The sequence below is a fragment of the Schistocerca serialis genome, chromosome 4, assembly GCF_023864345.2.
Source record: "Schistocerca serialis cubense isolate TAMUIC-IGC-003099 chromosome 4, iqSchSeri2.2, whole genome shotgun sequence".
Taxonomy (NCBI): domain Eukaryota; kingdom Metazoa; phylum Arthropoda; class Insecta; order Orthoptera; family Acrididae; genus Schistocerca; species Schistocerca serialis.
In genome coordinates this window covers 867,651,929-867,675,501 of record NC_064641.1, presented here as the reverse complement: position 1 = coordinate 867,675,501, position 23,573 = coordinate 867,651,929, and positions in this window count along the sequence as shown.

The following is a 23,573-nucleotide window of genomic DNA, read 5'->3' as shown; positions in this document are numbered from 1 at the left end:
GTCGAGACTGATTACTTTAATTCTGCTCGCTTTCCTTCCAAGCGTTATTTTTATATTTAAATATATGAAAATGTTCAGTTATCGGTGTAAGTGTAACAGTAGGATTTAATAAAGGAAACCTTGAGCTGATAATATGTTTGAACTAACGTTGGTCTGTTAGAAATTAAAGCATTGGCTATCTTTGATTACAGGTGAGTTCGCATCTTCTTCGGGCATCTGCAACGTACCACATCCACCTACATCTCCGCATTTGGAATTACTTTGGCTGCAATGACAGGTGCGTCGAGGTAAGCTCTTTTTTTATGCATATGAAACTCCCCATGTCGAAGGAAAGTATTAATCACATGAAAGGCTTCATTCATGCCTGTATTCCGAGTTAAGCCTGGTAGTCAGTTACATGGAAGGTCCAGCACGCTGCTTATAGCGGGAATGTTTGGAGAAAAAAAATCTGTTTTTCATAGCCTTCTGAAGTTTAAAATAGTTCTCAACTAGTCAACACGCAATATTTATGTTCGATAGTCGTCAACTGTTCACCTCGTGTACTGACTTTCACCATTTAGACCCACAATTTAATCACTTGCAAACATATGCGTAGACTCTGTACTACGAATTTTCAGTGCCCACTGTATAGAACCTAGTATTTATCAATTCTAGCAATTTCTGAAAATCTTTCTCATCGACACTGATGAAAACACGTTTATCATCGAGTTCCCCGTCTGCCTACGTGATTGGCTCATACGTTTCCCCCAACCTATATCAATCTGGCCCAAAGGCCGTTCTCTACTCCTCCCCATATCATTATTTTTTGCTGCTGACGCAGGTATTTATTTCTGCTTTCGATTGTCATGAGAATAATTCTGTCGCTAAATTTTTTACGGTAAATCAATTATTGCATTATTTTCCTATTCATTACGAATCCCACTCCCAGTATATAATGAGATGACAAAAGTCACGGGATAGCCATATGCACATATACAGATGGTGGTAACAACGCGTACACAAGACATAAAAGAGCAATGCACTGGTGGAGCTGTCATCTGTACCCAGATGATTCATGTGAAAAGTTTTCCGATGTGATTATGGTCGCACCCCGCGAATTAACGGACATTGAATGCAGAATAATACCTGCATCTAGACGCGTGGGACATTCCATTTCGGAAATGTTTAGGGAAGTCAACGTTCCAAGATCCACAGTGCCAAGAGTGTGCTGAGAATACCAAATTTCAGGAATTACTTCTCACCACAGACAGCGCAGTGGTCGAACGACTTCACTTAACGACCGAGAGCAGCGGCGCTTGTGTAGAGTTGTCAGTGCTAACAGACAAGCAACATTGTGTGAAATAACGGCAGAAATCAATTTCAGACCTAGCACGAATGTAACCGTTAGGAAAGTGCATCAAAGTTGGCGGTAATGGGTTTATGGCAGCAGAAGACCGACGCGAGTGGCTTTGCTAACAGCAGCCTGCAGCGCCTGTCCTGAACTTCTGACCACATTGGTTGGACCCTGTACGACAGGAAAGCCTTGTCCTGCTCAGATGAGCCCCGATTTCTATTGGTGAGAGCTGCAGGTGGGATTCCTATGTGACGCAGACCCCAAAAAGCCGTGCACTCAAGTTGTCACCAAGCCACTGTGCAAGTCGGTGGTGATGCTGTAATGGTGTGGGCTGTGTTTGCCCGGAATGAATTGCGTCGTCTGGTCCAGCTCAACCGATCATTGACTGTAAATCGTTATGTTTGGCTATACGGAGTTCATCTGCAACCATTCATGGACTTCATGTTGCCGAACGAGCATGTCATGTAACAGGGAGACAACTGTTCGCGATTTGTTTGAAGAACATTTTGGGCAATTCGAGTGTACGATTTTGTCACCCCGGTAACCAGACATAATCCCAGAGAACATTTATGGCACATAATCTATATAATCTATAAGTCAGTTCGTGCTTCAAATCCTGCACCGATAACACTTTCGCAATTATAGATGACTATAGAGCAACATGGCTCATACACAAACAGCAGTTGACCGGCGTTGCTGGTGAAACGTTGTTGTGATGGCTCGTGTAAGGAGGAGAAATGCGTACCATCACGTTTCCGACTTTGATAAAGGTCGGATTGTAGCCTATCGCGATTGCGGTTACCGTATCGCGACACTGCTGCTCGCGTTGGTGGAGGTCCAACGATTGTTAGCAGAGTAGGGAATTGGTGGGTTCAGGAGGGTAATACGGAACGCCGTGCTGGAACCCAATGGCTTCGTATCACTAGCAGTCGAGATGACAGGCATCTTATCCGCATGGCTGTAACGGATCTTGCAGCCACGTCTCGATCCCTGAGTCAACAGATGGGGACGTTTGCAAGACAACAACCATCTGCACGAACAGTTCGACGACGTTTGCAACAGGATGGACTATCAGGTCGGAAACCATGGCCGCGGTAACCCTTGACGCTGCATCACAGACAGGGACGCCTGCGATGATGTACTCAACAACGAACCTGGGTGCACGAATGGCAAAACGTCATTTTTTCGGATGAATCCAGGTTCTGTTTACAGCATCATGATGGTCGCATCCGTGTTTGGCGACGTCGCGGTGCACTTATATTGGAAGCGTGTGTTCCTCATCGCGATACTGGCTTATCACCCGTCGTGATGGTATGGGGTACCATTGGTTACACGTCTCGGTCACCTCTTGTTCCCATTGACGGCACTTTGAACAGTGGACGTTACATTTCAGATGTGTTACGACCCGTGGCTCTGCCCTTCATTCGATCCCTGCGAAAACCTACATTTCAGCAGGATAATGCACGACCGCATGTTTCAGGTCCCGTACGGGCCTTTCTGGATACAGAAAATGTTCGACTGCTGCCCTGGCCAGTTGACCACCTCACTGTATGGAGAGTGCTACGGGAGAACCAGTTGTTTCCGTACCATGTACAGCGTGTACAGGCACTATCAGCAGCTAATTGACCTCCACGGGTACACTTCTGCGAATGGTCCATCCAACAATGTGTCAATCCTCATTTCAGTGCAAATGTTCTCTTTACGGATGAGGCTTCATTCCAACGTGATCAAATTGTAAATTTTCACAATCAACATGCATGGGCAGACGAGAATCTGCACACAATTGTGCAATCACGTCATCAACACAGATTTTCTGTGAACGTTTGGGCAGGCATTGTTGGTAATGTCTTGATTGGGCCCCATGTTCTTCCACCTACGCTCAATGGAGCACGTTATCATGAATTCATACGGGATACTCTACCTGTGCTGCTAGAACATGTGCCTTTACAAGTACGACACAACATGTGGTTCATGCACGATGGAGCTCCTGCACATTTCAGTCGAAGTGTTCGTACGCTTCTCAACAACAGATTCGGTGACCAATGGATTGGTAGAGGCGGCCAATTCCATGGCCTCCACACTCTCCTGACCTCAACCCTCTTGACTTTCATTTATGGGGGTATTTGAAAGCTCTTGTCTACGTAACCCCGGTACCAAATGTAGAGACTCTTCCTGCTCGTATTGTGGACGACTGTGATGCAATACGCCATTCTCCAGGGCTGCATCAGCGCATCAGGGATCCCATGCGACGGAGGGTGGATGCATGTATCCTCGCTAACGGAGGACATTTTGAACATTTCCTGTAACAAAGTGTTTGAAGTCACGCTGGTAAGTTCTGTTGCTGTGTGTTTTCATTCCATGATTAATGTGATTTGAAGAGAAGTAATAAAATGAGCTCTAACATTTAAAGTAAGCGTTTCCGGACACTTGTCCACATAACATATTATCTTTCATTGTGTGTGAGGAATGTTTCCTGAAAGTTTGGCTGTACCTTTTTGTAACACCCTGTATTACTCTGTGACAAGAACGACGAATTTTTATTATCTGCGGCCAGCGGTGTTATATCACCTGATATGATGTTATAGATGCGTTTGTGAGATTGATGGTGATGTGTGGACCGAAAATAGTAGTTAAATAAACAAATTTTATTTGCAGTATCCACGAAGTTCTTCAAATGCTTTAATGTCAATAATGAATTTGTTTGCAATCTTTTCACTGAAAACAGGCAAAAAAATGGTTCAAAGTTGTCACACATCTAGAGCAAGGCGTAAACATACAGTAAATCGTTCAAATGGCTCTGAGCACTATGGGACTTAACATCTGAGGTCATCAGTCCCCTAGAACTTAGGACTACTTAAACCTAACTAACCTAAGGACTTCACACACATCCATGCCCGAGGCAAGATTCGAACCTGCGACCGTAGCGGTCGCGCAGTTCCAGACTGTAGCGCATAGAACCGCTTGGCCACTCCGGCCGGCAAAACAGGCAAAGTGTATGACATGAGATAATGTACTTCCGTATTTCTAGGATTTCTAAGCAGTCTAATCTGAAGCCTTTGGGATTAACATGTATCACTTTTAACTCTGTTCCTAAATTCTAAAGTTTTTGTCCTGTCTCCAGACTATCACCAATGGCTGATTTACTATTTTCTTTGAACCGCGTGGAAAAAAAATCCAGCTTGTCGGGCATAGAAGAAGGCGCAGTTCTGTTAAGTGGAATAGTGGACACCAGCCTGTTTGAACTGCGATCGTATTTAGTTTGATTGACTTCCTATACTTCGTCGTAGAGTTTGTATTAGTTTGCAAAACACTGCCAGTGCAAGGTGCTCTGGGAAAAAAGAACGACATCCTACTTTTCCCGCAGACACTACTCATACGTCGTAAGTGCACATCTGTGCCCGGAATAACGCTGAACCCACACACACGCAGCCGCAGCACTTGAGCGTGCTGCGGAATCCCGCTCTTGTAGTCAACATAAATCCCACTCTACGGAAGCAACACATCACGTTGTAGCTTCTTGTTGCCTGAAGCCGGAGCCAACGCCGACACTTTTGCCGCCTCCTGCGGCAGCCCGGCAGGGAAAACAATATATGTACGCCGCGCCGTCGCAGAACGCCGCCATAATATGTTTCCACGGTCCTACCGGCTGGCGGCGCCGGCAATTCCTTCCGGCTGCGGTGTTATTGTTGCGCTCCGCCGGCTGAAATTGTTTTTCATTATTTCTCCATCTCTTGTAATGCGCACGAGAGCGCAGCAGTCGTAATAACGAGGAACGAAATCCGTACTCCGACGTGCGTGTTGGACCGGACAGTTGGTAGCTAGGCCGTGAGTGGCGAAAAGTTACAGCGTTCGCTTGCATGCCTCAAGACAATTCCGCGCCGTAGCTCCGTGCTTACGGCCTCTGGAAGAAGCAAGGCGACACGTAGTTTCAAAAACAACCGGCGTTTGATGAGATTTTCACTAAAGATGTAAGTTTTAGACTATTACACACCAAGAGAAGTCCCACACCCATACTGATGTCATAAATCACATACAGTACTAAACTGACAGTTTCGAAATCAGGTAAGGGGGGGGGGGGGTTGGGCCGTCTGATTAGGGAAGGACGGGGAAGGACGTTGGCCGTGCCCTATCAAAGGAACCAGCCCAGCATTTGCCTGGAGCGATTTAGGGAAATCACGGAAAACCTAATTCGGGATGGCCGGACGCGGGATTGAACCGTCGTCCTCCCGAATGCGAGTCCAGTGATCAGCTAAGGTTTTCTAGTCACTACCGGAAAATCGGCGTTTACCATAAATACTATAACGTATGTTTACGACGTTATCTCGCATTTCTAGCTGCTCCTCTCACACAATTAATAATTAAAAATTCAGGAAATTCTGGGTCGCCACCAGCCCAAGCCCTTCCTAACCATTTAGAAAAAAAAAGGAGCTGGAAAATGATTTGTGTAATTACTTTAATAATTTAATTACAAGTGTCCCTTTCTCTTTCGAGATTACCTAGCTCCTCGTGCACACAAAAACAGCCTTCGACTAAGATGGGTAAGCCTCTCTGTTCAGGTGTTGGAAACCTAAGTTGGTCATCCTGTGCTCTTCTTCGAACGAGAAGCAACATCGTCTGTTCCCACAAAACAAAACCGCAACCCCACATTAAAACACACATATAATATTCAATAGGCCTTATTTGAGTGCTCAGTCTTTCTGGAAGAGCTCATGAATTGAGCTAAAATCAGTGTACGCGATACTGCGCCACCTGTACATGTGCATTTCGCTATCCCATGATTTCTCTCGCCTCGGTGCATTGGGACAGTTATTTAATTGCGGCGTATCCACTTGTTGTATCGATTTCGACATACGTCTTATGAAACGACTTCACAGAAACGTTTCAGTACTCACCAATAGCGGCAGGCGCTGAAGTAACAAAAGTCACGCGATACCTCCTATCACCGTGTCGGACCTCCTTTTGCCCGGTATAATGCAGCACCTCTACCTGCTATGGACTCAACAAGTAGTTAGAAGCCCGCTGCACAAATACTTAGACATGCTGACTATAGCCGTACATAATTGCGGAAGTGTTGCCGTTGCAGAATTTTGTGCACGAGCTGACCTCACGATTATTATCCATAAATCTTAGATGGATTCTTGTCGGCCGATCTGGGTGGCCAAATCATTCACTCGAATTGGACAGAATGTTCTTTAAACCAATCGCCAACAATTGTGGCTCCGTGACATTGCGCATTGTCTTCCATAAAAATTCCACTCTTGAATGGGTAAAAATGGCCTCGAGGCAGCCGAATACAGGGTGGTCCATTGATAGTGACCGGACCAAATATCTCACGAAATAAGCATCAAACGAAAAAACTACAAAGAAAGAAACTCGTTAGCTTGAAAGGGGAAACGAAATGGCGCTATGATTGGTCAACTAGATGGCGCTGCCATAGGTCAAACGGATATCAACTGCGTTTAAAATAGGAAACCCCATTTTTATTACATATTCGTGTAGTACGAAAAGAAATATGAATGTTTTAGTTGGATCACTTTTTTCGCTTTCTGATAGATCGCTCTGTAATAGTCACAAACGTATAAGTACGGGGTAACATTCCGCCAGTGCGGACGGTATTTGCTTCGTGATACATTACCCGTGTTAAAATGGACCGTTTAACAATTGCGGAAAAGGTCGATATCGTGTTGATGTATGACTATTGTGATCAAAATGCCCAAAGGGCGTGTGCTATATGTACCGCTCGGTATCCTGGACGACATCATCCAAGTTTTCGGACCGTTCGCCGGATAGTTACGTTATTTAAGGAAACGGGAAGTGTTCAGCCACATGTGAAACGTCAACCATGACCTGCAACAAATGATGATGCCCAAGTAGGTGTTATAGCTGCTGTCGCGGCTAATCCCCACATCAGTAGCAGACAAATTGCGCGAGAATCGGGAATCAAAAACGTCGGTGTTGAGAATGCTACATCAACATCGATTCGACCCGTACCATATTTCTATGCAGCAGGAATTGCATGACGAGTTTGAACGTCGTGTACAGTTCTGACACTGGGCACAACAGAAATTACGGGACGATGACAGATTTTTTGCAGGCGACGAAGCGTCATTCACCAACAGCGGTAACGTAAACCAGCATAATATGCACTATTGGGAAACGGAAAATCCACGATGGCTGCGACAAGTGGAACATCAGCGACCTTGGCGGGTTAATGTATGGTGCGGCATTATGGGAGAAAGGATAATTGGCCCTCATTTATCGATGGCAATCTAAATGGTGCAATGTATGCTGATTTCCTACGTAATGTTCTACCGATGTTACTACAAGATGTTTCACTGCATGACAGAATGGCGATGTACTTCCAACATGATGGATGTCCGGCACATAGCTCGCGTGCGGTTGAAGCGGTATTGAATAGCATATTTCATGACAGGTGGATTGGTCGTCGAAGCACCATACCATGGCCCGCAAATTCACCGCATCTGACGTCCCCGAACTCCATCCGGTGGGGAAAGTCGAAGTATATTTGCTATCGTGATCCACCGATAACATCTGACAACATGCGTGAGCGCATTGTCAATGCATGTGCGAACATTACGGAAGGCGAACAACTCGCTGTTGAGAGAAATGTCGTTACAGTATTGCCAAATGCATTGAGGTTGTCGGACATCATTTTGAGCATTTATTGCATTAATGTGGTATTTACAGGTAATCACGCTGTAACAGCATGCGTTCTCAGAAATGATAAGTTCACAAAGGTACATTTATCACATTGAATCAACCGAAATAAAATGTTCAAACGTACCTACGTTCTGTATTTTAATTTATAAAACCTACCTGTTACCAACTGTTCGTCTAAAACTGCGATCCAAATGTTTGTGACTATTACAGCGCCATCTATCACAAAGCGAAAAAAGTGCTCCAACTAAAACATTCATATTTCTTTATGTATTACACGAATATGTAATAAAAAATGGGGGTTTCTATTTTAAAAAAACCAGTTGATATCCGTTTGACCTATGGCTGCGCCATCTATCGGGCCAACCACAGCGCCATCTGGTTTCCCGCTTCAAGCTGGACAAGTTCCGCTCTTTATAGTTTTTTCGTTTGACGCTTATTTCGTGAGATATTTGGCCCGGTTACGATCAATGGACCACGCTGTATAACCATTTCCATTCAATGATCGGTTCAATTGACCCAGAGGAGCCGGCCGGAGTGGCCGTGCGGTTCTAGGCGCTACAGTCTGGAGCCGAGTGACCGGTACGGTCGCAGGTTCGAATCCTGCCTCGGGCATAGGTGTGTGTGATGTCCTTAGGTTAGTTAGGTTTAATTAGTTCTAAGTTCTATGCGAATGATGACTTCAGAAGTTAAGTCGCATAGTGCTCAGAGCCATTTGAACCACTTTTTTTGACCCAGAGGACCCAGTCCAAGCCACGTAAACACAGCCACCACCAGCTCGCACAGTGCCTTGTTGACAACTTGGGTCCATGGCTTCGTGGGATCTGCGCCACACTCGAACCCTGTCATCAGTTCTTCCCAACTTGAATCGGAACTTATCTGACCATGTCACGGATTTCCAGTCGCCTCGAGTCCAACCGATATGGTCACAAGCCTAGGAGAGGTGCTGTATGCGATGTTGTGCTGTTATCAAAGGCACCCTCACCGGTCGCCCGCGGCCAAAGCACATTAACGAGAAATTTCGCCACCCTATCCTAACGAATACGTTCGTCGCAATTCCCACATTGGTTTGTGTGGTTACTTCACGCAGTGTTGCTTGTCTGTTAGCACTGACAACTCTAAGCAAACGCCTCTGCTCTCGGTCGTTAAGTGAAGGCCGTGAGCCACTGCGTTGTTATGGTGAGAGGTAATGGCGACATTTGGTGTTCTAGGCACGCTATTGATGCTGTAGGTGTCGAAATATTGAATTCCCTAGAGGTTTCCGAAACAGAATGTCCCATGCGTCTGTCTCCTACTACCATTGCGCGTTCGAAGTCTGTTAGTTCCCGTCTTGCGGCCATAATCACGTCGAACACCTGTTCACATGAATCACCTGAGTACAAAAGACAGTTCCGCAAATACTCTGCCCTTTTACACCTCGTGTACGCGATACTGCGCAACCTGTACATGTGCATTTCGCTATCCCATGATTTCTCTCGCCTCGGTGCATTGGGACAGTTATTTAATTGCGGCGTATCCAAAATAAAAGCGCCCCCTTGCAGTAAATAACAAGATAGAATTTTTCTATTTCCCAGAGGCCTGATCTTCAGATCTCGTGATGCTACGTGCGTTCCACGTACAATTTACGCAACAAGCAGTGACTTAATACAGTGGGCATACTACGATAAAAGAATATATGGAATGTAGCAAAACACCGCTACCGCACTAGTATTACCTTTACAATTAGCAAGGATACATCCAAGGTTTCTGGACATTCCGATTTTCTTGGCACTCGTTGAAGGATGATGCCATAGACTTATTACCAACCAGAAATTTTCTGGTGTATGTGTATGCAAACGTGAATGTTCAGTTGACTGTCAACAATATAAATACAATGTCGTAATCTTCTTTAGATGGTTCAAATGGCTCTGAGATCTATGGGACTTAACATCTGTGGTCATCAGTCCCCTAGAACTTAGAACTACTTAAACCTAACTAACCTGAGGACATCACACACATCCATGCCCGAAGCAGGATTCGAACCTCCGACCGTAGGAGTCGCGAATCTTCTTTAGAAAAACTTATTTTCCGAGATACATCGATTATTAGTTTCGACTGATTAAATAGCCATCTTCCGATCACATGACACAGAGCATTGTCCACATCGACAACTGAAGCATGACTTTTTGTCACAATATGGCTGTGACAAGGCGTCTTCTTTCAGTAATCGGTGTGGACACTGCTTTCTATTATGTGACCTGAAGTTCGCCATGTATCTGATTGAAATCTTTCATTGCGATCTTAGCAAACAGAAAGTTTTCATAAAGAAGACAATGGCATATTTAGAGATCGCCTCCTAGGGACCTGGCAGCATCGCATAATTACGATACTACCGCACATTACGCTCTTGCAGCGATATTAAACTTCAGTTTTCTTGTTACAGTAATCGTATTTGCTTGAATCCGTGCCCCTTACCCCAAATAAATGCATGAAGCTAAAAGCAGAAAAAGTAAATTACTATGAAAAATCACAGTTTTGAAAAATAAAACTGATTGATTCCAGAAGATTATAACTTGGGAGATTGCTTTAATAATAGTTGGTCTGATTCCAAACTTCCTTAAATCGAAGAGCCGGCCGCGGTGGCTGTGCGGTTCTAGGCGCTCCAGTCCGGAGCCGCGCTGCTGCTACGGTCGCAGGTTCGAATCCTGCTTCGGGCATGGGTGTATGTGATGTCCTTAGGTTAGTTAGGTTTAAGTAGTTCTCAGTTCTAGGGGACTGATGACCACAGCAGTTGAGTCCCATAGTGCTCAGAGCCATTTGAACCATTAAATCGAAGATCCGACAGTTACAAAGTCAACATTTAACTGACGCATTTCCAGATATTCTAGATAAGTTTCCTTTGCCTCACCTTTTTCCCAATTTTCTAAATATTAATTTCTGTAATTCTTTAATTTACACGTCCATTATTACGGTTTTATTTGTTTGTCTCTAAAAAATAACCTTTGAAAGCATTAACAATTCCAGCGGAGGCATAAAATTAAATGTTGAGAAAAGAGATATTTTTAGGAATTTCAAATTACAGTGGCTATACGAGGGCTTCTTTCAAATAAAATGCGTAATGAGTTGCAAGTATATCTAAAATCTTTGCCATAGCGTTACGACTTGTTATACTGAAATAAAACTCCTTTTCACACAACTACAGCGTATGCCTTGACACTTGAATCGTCCCTGATGCAATACGTAAATAACGAAATAATTATACAATTACCGAAAAAGTGTATATGAGTCAAGCCTTATGCATTGTTGTTCTGATGCTGGAAGCAACTAGTTCAGAAAAACTAAGGAAGAGCATTACAAACCATAAAATTGAATATGGGACGTCACAATGAGAGTGATAAAGTCTCACAGCTTCAGTTGTCGCTTGCAGCATCAAGATGGTGCGAGCGCCTTTTCGTCGTTCTGCGAGCAATTCAGGTAAATCATGTAGTATTCTGTGAATAAAAGGGTTTAAGTAGCTGGCGCTTACATCACTTCTGGTTCACTTAAGAAGACTCATGAAATTTGTTGTGGACAGTTCTCGGACTCCAGCAGCCCTACAAAAAGAAGTGTTCAAATGTTGGTAGTCAAATAATGGACCAGAGGCGATATGTCAAATTCTAAGCGTAATTGAAAGCCTTCTATTCGAACTCCAGGAAGCTGTTCCAAACATTTTGCCAGAAATTTACAGCTAGCCGTAAAAAGAAACAGGCAGGTGTGAAACACACATTTTGTCTTTCTGTATTGAAGCCTTTACACCAAACCGTATCTCGTTTCAGTTGTTCAGACATTACTTGAAAATTATAAAAAAATAGTCTTAACTAATGTGAATGCATTAATTATTTGAATTCGTGGTGTCCGTTCTATGGGATATGTCCTAAACAACAGACACCACGCGGAATCCGCAGCTGTGATACATTATATGTAAATTGAATGTGGAGTGGGGAGAAAGGAAAGGAAAGGAAAGGGAAAGGATCATCGATGTCAGCTGCATCTAAACTTGGCGCGGAATCAGCAGTTGCGATAAGTACTGTGTTTCGGGTGGCGCAGTTGTTAACGCACCTGCATAGCAAGTAGAAGGCCCCGGGTTCGAATCGCGGTCCGACACACATTTTCACTCGTCGCCGTTGATTCCGCATCAAGTTTTCCTTTGATTTCTCCCACCCGCCTCCTCCTTAAATTTACATATATTGTGAATGACTGATTGAACAAACTTGGGTGGACTTGAGCGAATAGAAATGTTGAATCATAGATTTACCTGTCTGGCCATGTAAGTAGCCAGGTAAATGGTGACTGTCCTCTGAATATCCCCAGACCGTGCATCAAACTGATCTCCGCCTTTTAAAGAATTGAACTTCGATGCGTAGCTCTTGCTAAAGGCCGAATTATCAGCGCGACGTTCTTTCAAACTACCATCAATACATACTTTATTATCAAATTTTCGAGAACTTCTACGCTCACAAGGATCCATCATCAAGTTGAACTCATATTTTAAGGAGGAAAAAAGGACACTTGCAAGATATCAGCCCCAGCAAGTGATACTGAGCGAAAATTTTGGGTGTAGTTCCCACAGTACATCCAGAATGAGTTCTTCACTCTGCAGCGGAGTGTGCGCTGATATGAAACTTCCTGCCAGATTAAAACTGTGTGCCGGACCGAGACTCGAACTCGGGACCTTTGCCTTTCGCGGGCAAGTGCTCTACCAATTTTTTTTTTATTTTTTTTTATTTTTAATTTTTTTTACCTTTTTTTTAATCTCATTTTGTTCGCTTTTGTTCGTTGCATGTGCTCGGTGCGCACGTCGCAAGACACCCGTTTCAGTTTCTCGTTTATCCATTAACAGTTTTTTTATTACAGAGGGGAGCCAACCCTCTGACCGAACACGCTGAGTTAACCTGCCGGCGGTACCAACTGAGCTACCCTAGCACGGCTCACCTGTCGTCCTCGCAGCTTTACTGATGCCAGTACCTCGTCTCCTACCTTCCAAACTTCACAGAAGCTCTCCTGCGAACCTTGCAGGAACCCTGCAAGGTTCTGGGTAGCTCAGTTGGTAGAGCACTTGCCTGTGAAAGGCAAAGGTCCCGAGTTCGAGTCTCGGTCCGGCACACAGTTTTAATCTGCCAAGAAGTTTCCCACAGTACATGTTTAAATCCGAAAATACTCATGAAATATCATCCGAAATTACGCTAGACGCACCATTCTTTGAAAATTATGTCCGAACAATTAGTTCATGAGCCCACTTGAATAGTTAACGGTTGTGAAACCAACCACACATGACATCTTAGCAATAAATAATCCAGAGCTAATAACGAAAATCAAAACGGATACAGGTATTAGTGAACACAGGGTTGTTGTAGCGAGACTAACTACCGTAATTCACAAATCCTACAAAGTAAACGAAAAATATACTCTATTCAAAAAAGTGGATAAAAATTCGCCTGACGCCTTCCAAGGAGACACTCTATACTAAATCCAAATTGACAACGTAAGTGTAGACCACATATGGCTTGAAGCCAAAGAAATAGTGTCGGCAGCAGTTGAGAGATTTATACCAAATAAATTAACAAATAACGGAGGTGATCCACATCGGTATACAAAACGGGTCAGAACACTGTTGCAGAAACAACGAATAAAGCATGGCAAATTTAAACAAACGCAAAATCCCCAAGATTGGCGAACGTGTACAGAATCTCTAAATTTAGCGCGGACTTCAATACGAGATGCTTATAACAGTTTCCACAACGGAACTTTGTCTCGAAACCTGGCAGAAAATCCAAAGAGAGACTGATCGTACGTGAAGTATGCTAGCGGCAAGACACAGTCTATGCCTTCTCCATGCGATATCAAAGAAAATACTGTCGACAACAGTGCTGCTAAAGCATGATTGCTAAACACAGTCTTCCGAAATTCCTTCACCAAAGAAGACGAAGTAAATATACCAGAATTCGAATCAATAACAGCTGCCAACCGAAGTAACTTAGAAGTGGTTATCCTCGGAGTACTGAAGCAACTTAAGTCACTAAATAAAAATAAGTCTTCCGCTCCACCGAGCGAGGTGGCGCAGTGGTTAGACACTGGACTCGCATTCGGGAGGACGAAGGTTCAATACCGCGTCCGGCCATCCTGATTTAGGTTTTCCGTGATTTCCCTAAATCGCTTCAGACAAATGCCGGGATGGTTCCTTTGAAAGGGCACGGCCGACTTCCTTCCCCATCCTTCCCTTATCCGATGAGACCGATGACCTCGCTGTTTGGTCTCTTCCCCCAAACAACCCAACCCAACCCTTCCGCTCCAGACTGTATACCAATTAGGGTCCTTTCAGAGTATGCTGATTCAATAGGTGCATACTTACCAATTATGATAACAGGGAATATTGTAATTACAAATAAAATCAACCTGCTTTTAGGAGTAAAAAAATGTGCAAATCATGCTTTATAGTTGACGAAATATCAAATAAATGTCAGAACGTGTTCCTTACGTTTGTGATTATTACACTAAAGAGCCAAAGAAACTGATACACCTGCCTAATAACGTGCAGGGCCCCCACGAGCACACAGAAATGCCGCAACACGAATTGGCATGTCTGAAGTAGTGCTGGAGGGAACTGACATCATGAATCCTGCAGGGCTGTACATAAATCCGTAAGAGTACTAGAGGGGGGGGGGGGAGCGGGGTGGAAATCTCTTCAGAAGAGTACGTTGCCAGCCATCCCAGATATGCTCAATTATGTCCATGTCTGGGGAGTTTGGAGGCAGCGGGTGTTTAAACTCTGAAGAAACTGGAGGCACTCTGTAGCAATTCTGGGCCTGTGGCGTACCACATTGTCATGCTGGAATTGCCCAAATTCTTCGGCATGCACAATGGACATGAATGGATGCAGATTATCAAACAGGATGTTTACGTACGTGTCACCTGTCAGAATCGTATCTAGACGCACTAGCAGTCCCATATCGCTCCAACCGCACAGGCCCCGCACCATTACAGTGCCTCCACCACCTTCAACAGTCCCCTGCTGATATGCAGCGTCCATGGATTCATGAAGTAGTCTCTATACCCGTACACGTCCATCCATTCGGTACAATTTGAAACGAGACTCGTCCGACCAGGCAACATGATTCCAATCATCAACATTCCAATATCGGTGTTGAAGGGTCCAGGCGAGGCGTAAAGCTTTTTGTCGAGCAGTCATCAAGAGTACAACAGTGAGCCTTAGGCTCCGAAAGCCCATATAGATGATGTTTCATTAAATGGTTCGCACGCTGACACTTGTTGACGACCCAGCATTGAAATCTGCAGCAATTTGGGGAAGGACTGCACTTCTGTCACGTTGAATAATTTTCTGCAGTCTTCGTTGGTTGCGTTCTTGCAGGATCTTTTTACGACCGTAGCGATGTCGCAGATTTGATGTTTCACGGATTCCTGATAATCACAGCACACTCGTCAAATGGTCGTACGTGAAAATCCCCACTTCATCGTTATCTCGGAGATGGTGCCGACTACAACTCCACGTTCGAACTCACTTAAATCTTGATAAGCCGCCATTGTTTCAGCAGTTACGGATCTAGCAACTGCGCCAGGCGCTTTTACTATATAGGCGATGCCGACCGCACCGCCGTATTCTACCTGTTTATATATCTCTGTATTTGAATACGCATGAGTGTGCCAGTTTCTTTCGCGCTTCAGTATTTACAACATGGTATTTGCATGAATTAATCCTAGCCACGCTCGTCACTTTCATTCCACACCGCTTCCAGGTGGATAACGGGTCCACACTGTGCTCTGAGACCTCTTTCGACTGAAAAAGTCCACTCTTTATAATCTGTAACACTCTTTGAGGAAAACAGGAAAGTTCCTAAGCAGAATTCGTTGTCCATGCATGGGAACGCACTCGCGAATGCTTTGTAAGCTTTCTCTAACGGCTAAACAGTCCCGTTGATCATGTAAGATCACGAACTCCGGACTTGCACAATGATGACCACTTCAAAAGACACACCCCGCCACAGAGGTCCCACGATCTGCCGCTACAAACCCACCAGTGATGCTGGCTGACTCCTTTTACCACGATTTACAGACCGCTCCACGAAATTATTTAACCAGTTGACGTTCCAGTCAATCAGAATGATTAGCAGAATGTGATCGCTCTCATTGGCGACTTTCTGCTCTTGCTTAGAGCGCTTCTCCCTGCCAGAGCTCTTAGTAGTTTCTTGGCAACGTTGGAAAATATTGGCTGTCATTGGGAAATCACTCGACCTGGACGAGGCGTCTTATGCTTCGACTACTTGGATTAGGGAAAGTCTAGGCCATTGCTCTAGGCTGGAGAAAACCTCTTTCCTTAGCGTACACAATTGCCACCGAATCGAGCAAAAAAAAAAAAGGTTCAAATGGTTCTGAGCACTATGGGACTTAACTTCTGTAGTCATCAGTCCCCTAGAACTTAGAACTACTTAAACCTAACTAACCTAAAGACATCACACACATCCATGCCCGAGGCAGGATTCGAACCTGCGACCGTAGCGGTCACGCGGTTCCAGACTGAAGCGCCTAGAACCGCACGGCCACGCCGGCCGGCCGAATCGAGCAAACGGGCATGGTCCAGAAATGATACGTTACCATGCGACCACGGTGTGCGAGCAGTACAAACAACACGCTGCAAGACACCTCTGTGGACAATAATATTATGGGTAAACATCCCCCTCTCTTGCTCTGTCCATTTCGCATCTTGCCAATGATGATGAACAACCAATAGTAATAGGAGGAATTTCAAACAATAGCCCTTCCCCAGCGTTAAGTGTGGAATAGTACCTTTCTATCCAATGAAGATGGGCAACCAGAAGTAACCACAAGTGTTTATAGCCGATAACGGGCCAGCCGCTGTGGGCCAGAGTTTCTAGGCGGTTCAGTCCGGAACCGCGCTGCTGCTAATGTCGCAGGTTCGAATCCTGCCTTGGGCGTGGATGAGTGTGATGTCCTCAGGTTAGTCAGGTTAAAGTAGTTCTAAGTCTAGGGGACTGATGACCTCGGATGTCAAGTCCCATAGTGCTTAGAGCCATTTGAACCATTTTTCAGCAAATCACGCCCCTTCTTCTGCAACAGAGCGGGAATATTAGCCTATGACGATGGCCCACCAATGGTAGCCACAAGAATTTAAACCAATACTCCCTCCCACTTCTCCAGCACAAGCGCGGGAAAACTCCTCTTTGTAAAAGAAAGCGACACTGGTCTCCGACAGTGTTCTAGCAATGGTGGACACCCAAACATCCTGAAGAAAATCCTGAGAGAGGGGTCGATTATTTTAGAAAGAAATATGACGCGGCCCAACAACCCAGTAACTTCAGTCAGCTAAGACTTTCTCGAGCATCAGGACACGGTCTTTTACCAAACTGGTATCTTAAGCCTGGTGCATCGGTGGGATGATTACGTCAATGCTTACGCAATTTGACCTGATTGTCATCCAGATTCCTCATTTCCCGACCTTCGAACTGAAACTTTTTGATCGTCCCTATACAACTAATACGAGGCGTGTTTTTTAAGTAAGTACCGTTTTGCCACAACGTGGCCGCAGCGCACTGGGTACCTACATCTGTTGTCAACGCACTGAGGCCATTACAGTCTGATTCTTCCTTGTTTACGTTGTGTACTGAGCGTTTTAGATGCCTCCGATAATTGTGTGTCTCGCCGACTGTGAAGTACTGGCTCTTATAAGATTTCTTACTGCTAAAGGCCTAAAAGCGATCGATATTCATCGTGAGATCTGTGCAGTTTACGCAGAAAACATTATGAGTAATGAAATGTTAAGAAAGTGGGTGAGAGCATTTAAAGATGCCGTACAAATGTGCATGATGACCAATGGAGTGGTCGTCCTTCGGTCGTTAATTAAAGTTTGGTGCAGGAAGTGGACAATAAGGTGAGAGAAAACAGACGCTGTACGATTTCCTCCTTGCGGGATGACTTTCCTAATGTTTTACACAGTGTTTTGCATGACATTGTGACGGAGCACTTGAATTACCGAAAATTGTGCGCATGTTGGGTACCGAAAATGTTGACGGATGTGCACAAAACCAAACGTTTAGATAGTGCACTGACTTTCCTTGAGCAGTACCACAACGACGGTGGTGATTTCTTAAGTCAAATTGTTACGGGCGATGAAACATGGGTGGCCTACGTCACACCAGAATCAAAGCAACAGTCCATGGAATGGCGGCACTCAGATTCACCCAGAAAAGTGAAGTTTAATCAAAGAATTTCTGTCCAGAAAATCATGTGCACTGTTTTTTGGGACAGGAAAGGAGTATTGCTTGTGGAATTTCTGTCTCGTAATGAGACAATCAATGCAACAGCTTACTGTAAGACATTGCACAATGTGCGCCGTTCAATTCAGAACAAAAGGCGTGGCAAATTGAGCAAGGGCATCGTTTTGCTGCAACACAATGCCCGTCCGCATGTGGCGAATCAGACCAAAAATCTCATCACATCTTTTCGATGGGAAACTCTAGATCATCCTCTGTACAGCCGCGATCTTGCGCCCAGTGACTACCATCTGTTCCTGCACTTGAAGATACACCTGGGCGGTCAGCGTCTTCAAGACGATGACGAAGTGAAAACAGTGCTGATGCAGTGGTTAACAAGTCAGGCGGCAGACTTCTATGAGGAGGGCATTCAGAAACTGCTACAACGTTATGACAATTGCCTGAATGTTGACGGAAATTATGTAGAAAAGTAGATTAAGGTACAGGCTTGTAAAAATAAAATTATTGAGATATCTTAGCATGTTTTTTTTTTATTTCAAAACGGTACTTACTTAAAAAACATGCCTCGTACATGTCATACTGCCTTCGCCTTTCTGTCTCTGGTAGCTCTGGTACGTTCCAATAAAGACAACCGCAGAATCCGCGTTACTCAGCGAGAGGGGGAAGCGCGGTCTGCAGGCGTCCCGCCGTGCATCATCCGTGCTGGGCCGGCGCCAGTGCGTGGCGAGCGATGCCGGCGGCCCAGTGTGCTGTATTTACGGCCACTCCGGCGTCGCGTTAAACATTTAGACGGCGCCCGCGGCTGACGCGCCGGCCAAGCGGCCATCGCCCGGCTGCTCCTTTTGTGTGGCCCTCACTCATCTCCCAGGGCCGGCGAAACAAGGGAGCGAAGCTCCACCGCTCCAGGGGTTAGGTTAAACTCTCGGCCAGAACGAGTAAATACACGGAGACTCAGCGAAGACGTTCGCCTCAAACATTTCCGGAAATGTTTAGCATATCGTGGTTTTGCTATCACCCAAATGAATTGTCAAACTGTTCCTACCAAATTATGTACAATCTCTTTTCATAGCTTTTTATAAATACAATGATACATGTAGCAACCTGTTTTTTTTTAATGGAAACTATAGCAATTTCAGCTGCTAGTGTCGTAGTCCTGATCTATTTCTGCAGAAACCGCATTGCTGACTACCGATGCGGTTTTCGCAGAAATAGGTCCACATTAGATCATCTTTTCACTCTAAGATAACTGAAAAGATGTGGGAATTTAATGTAGATGTACTCATATTATTTGTAGGTTTCGAAAAGGCCTACGATAGCATACACCGACAGACACTTCTAAATATTATGAGGGAATTAGGAATACCAACACAGTTAATCAGATTAATTAAAATATGTACAGATGAAACTTTGTGTGGCCGAGGGTTCTAGGCGGTTCAGTCAGGAACCGCGCTGCTGCTACGGTCGCAGGTTCGAATCCTGCCTCGGGCATGGATGTGCCTGATGTCCTTAAGTTAGTTAGGTTTAAGTAGTTCTAAGTTCTATGGGACTGATGACCTCAGATGTTAAGTCTCATTGTGCTCAGAGCCATTTGAACCGTTTGATGAAACTTTATGTCGTATCGAGACACCTGTAAGAGAAACGGAAAATTTTGAGGTATTCACTGGACTGAGACAAGGAGACGCCATTTCACCTATTTTATTTAACCTCGTCTTAGAGAAGATCGATAGCGAATTTACTAAACTTAAACCACAAGGGATCCAAATACAGGCGATGAACATTGCTAGACATGCCTACGCAAATGATGTAGCATTAAGAAGTACTTCCAACACAGAATTAATCAAAATTAGCAAAATTGTTACAAAAATTGATGAGAAAGCAGGATTACATGTTAATGAATAGAATATCTGGTCATAAGTAAGAAAAACCAACGTGATTCACTTTTGGCTGTAGATGGATTCACTTAGGGAGTTGGTTTAGTAACAATAACGGAATGGGTGTAGAAGTAGATTCCCGACTAGCAACAGCGAACAAAACACTCTTTATTTTTATCAAAATCTTACAGAAAAGATAACTTAGTATTACCTTCAAAATCCGCTTGTATCAGTAGACCATTATACGGATGTGGAGCATTCATATATAGAAAGAAAGATGAAAAAACTATTAATATTTGAAAGAAAAATACTAAAAAATTTTTTGGTCCACTACATCATGAAGATAACATGGATTGGAGAATAAGAAAAAAATGAAAAATTAAGAGAGCTGTGCAAAGAACGTAACATCTAAAGAAGAGGAGGTCGAACTGGGAAGGTCATATAGCAAGAATGACAGAAATGGTTCAAATGGTTCAAATGGCTCTGAGCACTATGGGACTTAACATCTGAGGTCAGCAGTCCCCTAGAACTTAGAACTACTTAAACCTAACCAACCTAAGGACATCACACACATCCATGCCGGAGGCAGGATTCGAACCTGCGACCGTAGCGGTCGCGCGATTCCAGACTGTAGCGCCTACAACCGCTCGGCCACCACGGCCGGCAATGACAGAAAACAGACTACCTAAAATAGCATTAGCGACGACAATAGAGGGAACGAGAGGAAGACGAAGACCCAGAAGTAGGTAGAGAGATAACATCAGGGAGGACACAACCAGCATGAACACGAGCACTGAATGGAAAAACAGTGCAATCAACAGAAGGAGATGGAAGAGGCTTGTAGAGCACGCGTATGGTCAATAAGGTCCTTGCCACTTGTAGCTAATAATAATAATAACAATAATAATAATAATAATAATAATAATAATAATAATAACAATAATGTGCAATCAGAAGAAGAAGAAAATACAGTAATGGACTCAAACATCCCAGAGCAAACAAACAAAGAACAACACGCATCAATTAAACAGTCAGAGGAAAACGAAATCTTAAGACAGCCACCAGAACAAGCACAAATAGAACACAAAGTGACACACATGTTAGATATAGAAGAAAAATTTCAGCTGACATATATTGAATACAAAGACACAAATACAGACATTAGACCATTCTTGCATAGACCGCCAAATAACCCACAAGTCGGAACAACAATAAAAACTATCAACACAATCATACACAACAAAATAAATGAAAACACAACTATGGAAGAGTTACAACTACTTGTTTATATAGAGGCCCTCACTACACTAAATATACATACTAGGCAGAGATGAGAACCAACCAACACACAGAAGAAACCCACAAAACCAGCATGGCAACACAGACTACAGATCAGAATAGAAAAACTGAGAAAAGACATCGGACAGTTAACACAATTTATAAGAAATGAAATGTCAGAAAAAAAACGAAAAAGGTTAGGTAAAATCTCACAACAAGAAGTGATAGAGCAATTAGATGAAAAGAAGCAGAAATTACAAACATTGGCCAAACGACTTAGAAGATACAAAAAAAGTGAAAATAGAAGGAAACAAAACCAAACATTCAACACGAACCAAAAGAAATTTTACCAGACAATACATAACACACACATTAAAATAAACAATCCACCAAACGTAACAGACATGGAACACTTCTGGAGCAACATATGGTCAAACCCGGTACAACATAACAGGCATGCACGGTGGATACAAGCAGAAACAGATACATACAAGATGATACCACAAATGCCTGAAGTGATAATTTTGCAACATGAAGTCACCCAAACAAATAATTCTTCTCACAATTGGAAAGCCCCTGGAAAAGATAAAATAGCAAATTTCTGGCTAAAGAAATTCACCTCAACACATTCACATCTAACTAAATTATTTAACAGTTACATTGCAGACCCATACACATTCCGTGGTACACTTACACATGGAATAACTTATCTGAAACCTAAAGATCAAGCAGACACAGCAAATCCAGCTAAATATCGCCCCGTAACATGCCTGCCAACAATATACAAAATATTAACTTCAGTCATTACACAGAAATTAATGACACGTACAACACAGAACAAAATTATAAATGAAGAACAAAAAGGCTGTTGCAAAGGAGCACGAGGATGTAAAGAGCAACTGATAATAGATGCAGAGGTGACATATCAAGCTAAAACTAAACAAAGGTCGCTACACTATGCATACATTGATTACCAAAAAGCTTTTGATAGTGTACCCCACTCATGGTTACTACAAATATTGGAAATATACAAAGTAGATCCTAAATTGATACAGTTCCTAAACATAGTAATGAAAAATTGGAAAACCACACTTAATATCCAAACAAATTCAAATAATATCACATCACAGCCAATTCCAATTAAGTGTGGAATATACCAAGGAGACTCATTAAGTCCTTTCTGGTTCTGCCTTGCTCTGAACCCACTATCCAACATGCTAAATAATAAAAATTATGGATACAATATTACTGGAACATACCCACACAAAATCACACATCTGCTATACATGGATGATCTAAAACTACTGGCAGCAACAAATCAACAACTCAACCAATTACTAAAGATAACAGAAGTATTCAGCAATGATATAAATATGGCTTTTGGAACAGACAAATGTAAGAAAAATAGCATAGTCAAGGGAAAACACACTAATCAAGAAAATTACATATTGGATAACCACAGCGACTGCATAGAAGCGATGGAAAAACAGATGCCTATAAATATCTAGGATACAGACAAAAAATAGGAATAGATAATACTAATATTAAAGAAGAACTAAAAGAAAAATATAGACAAAGACTAACAAAAATACTGAAAACAGCATTGACAGCAAGAAACAAGACAAAAGCTATAAATACTTACGCTATACCAATATTGACCTACTCATTTGGAGTACTGAAATGGAGCAACACAGACCTAGAAGCACTCAATACACTTACACGATCACAATGCCACAAATACAGAATACATCACATACATTCAGCAACTGAAAGATTCACATTAAGCAGAAAGGAAGGAGGAAGGGGATTTATCGACATAAAAAACCTACATTATGGACAGGTAGACAATTTAAGAAAATTCTTTATAGAACGAGCAGAAACTAGCAAAATACACAAAGCAATCACTCACATAAATACATCGGCTACACCACTGCAATTTCATAACCACTTCTACAACCCTTTAGATCACATAACATCAACAGATACGAAGAAATTAAATTGGAAAAAGAAAACTACATGGCAAGCACCCGTATCACCTAACACAGCCACACATCGATCAAGACGCATCCAACACATGGCTAACAAAAGGCAATATATACAGTGAGACAGAAGGATTCATGATTGCAATACAGGATCAAACAATAAACTCCA